We start from the raw sequence: 2,100 nt of genomic DNA on the forward strand, positions 1-2,100 counted from the left end.
CCGTTCCACAACTGCTACAGCTAGCTGGAGTGAAACTACTACTTGATCGAATGTAGCTGTTACTGAGCTGCAACCTCAGCAACGGCTACACCCTGTAGCTCCAGCTACAGTAACTTTCAACGAGACGCGACATATCTATTTTCTTGTAGCTTTCACCAAATTGTGGCATCAGCTTCTTAATAGCTGTCGAGGCACCGCTGGGCAATATAAATCGCTACTGTACCAATAATGACGCCGATCTATACTGCCCAAATATGGTGCAATAAAATCGGTGCACGGAAGGACACTCCTGTTATAAAAATCAAGTGATAGATAATTGTGAAGCTGCTGTTGGAGCTAGACCTACGGTGAGATTATCGAGCCACCGATATACGTTGTCTGTTCATTGCTACTTCGTAGAGGAACGTAAGCTTGTATGACCAATTGGAATATTTTGTAAACTCTCCTACGTTTCAGTTAGCATCAGCGTTTGCCAGCGATTTTATGCAATATTAATATTATTATTGCCACTGCCCATGTAAGTCAGAACTATCTGATATACTGAGCGCTCCAGCCACGATCTTCCTGAATTTTGATAGATTATATGTTTCCATGGGCACCCTGACAAAATCTGGTACTGGGCCGCCGCCACGTGAAAGTAGATGTCCTCTTTTGCTATCAATACAATAAATCACATTAAATGTGACTAATTTCTTAGACTAAATCTTATTTAGTAAAAAAATAAACTAAATCAGATTTTTTCTAAATTCAGTTACTGTGGCGAAAGGACGGTTACATTTAGGGTACAGGGTTGGTGAATCAACAAGCATGGATCATTAGTCAAAATAGAAAACGTACCCATTTGATCTTGGTCGTATTATCGCAGACTATTCTATCTAACAGGTTCTCTCAGCGCCTAACCATATTTGGAGTACATACCACAATAGCAGTTGCGACACGCAACTTGCGTGCTCTTGTTTATTATTGCATCCACATATTGGAGTACGCTGGGATTGCATACTGTGCTAAAGCTCCTACATACTCATTGTCAGCTGCAAAGTGTACTGCCACCCTGTACTGAGACACCGTGCGTACCGGTACCGAAGTGTTATACTTGTACTGCATTTCACAGTTGGATGCTGTACGAATGTTAGCCCAGGTTGCGCTCACGCAAGTTACCGTGACCTCATACTTCGGTATTCTCAGTAACATAAGAGTTTTTTACTTAGATTAGGTAGCTCACACGACGTGCAGCCGACAAGGGCACATAATCGATAAACAAAAACGTAAGCAAAACAAAAAAATTAAGTAGAACAGATGAGCTGTCCGTACGTAGTGACGTGTTTCAATCAAAAGCCAATTCTTCTAGAACTATGTACGTAACATTACTTGTCCTTGATGATGTGGAGCACCGATTGATCGCAGCTCTTTTTCATACTGATTTTCTGATTTTACATTCTGCAATAATTGCTAAGGTGCTGAAGTCTCAATAGTATTGGATACCGCTGACATGAGCATCTGGCTCGCTTTCCTCGCGACTGTCATCGGACTGCTCGCAGCCTGTGACTATACAGCTGCGGCACCTTCGACTCACAGATGTGCCTTTGACCATCAGCAAGTCGCCTTTTGAAAGCCCGACGAGATTCCTGAGAAGGAAGAGCACGAAGATCTATGGGGCTACCGTCGAAGAGAGAGGTTAAAAGAACTCCTCAAGTAGCCTTTTTAAAGTCAATATGTCATATTAGCTTGGCATAGGCAAAAATTCAGCTGAGGTGCGTAAGATCTTGAAGATGACATACCCATACGTCGATGACAAGAACTGGAAGGCATGGGAAGGTTTTGACAATGCTTATGAAAAGCTCTCTACCCCGCAGAAAAGCCAATTCAATAAAGCGTCACTTGGGTACCATATAAGCTATACTATTTGTACTGTCGACGCTCATACAGTCTATTCATATAAGCTTGTTAATAAAGACAACTGTGTTTGAGCGAGCACTTATCCGAAATTATGCGTGACAAAAGACTGACATTCTACATAGATATGGGCGCGCGTGTCGTAGTGCAGCACTTACAGATGGGCGTGTAAAATCGATGTGTCTGTGTGCACTATCAAACCTACAT

Source organism: Phytophthora infestans, genomic scaffold, assembly GCF_000142945.1.
Source record: "Phytophthora infestans T30-4 supercont1.273 genomic scaffold, whole genome shotgun sequence".
Lineage (NCBI taxonomy): Eukaryota > Oomycota > Peronosporomycetes > Peronosporales > Peronosporaceae > Phytophthora > Phytophthora infestans.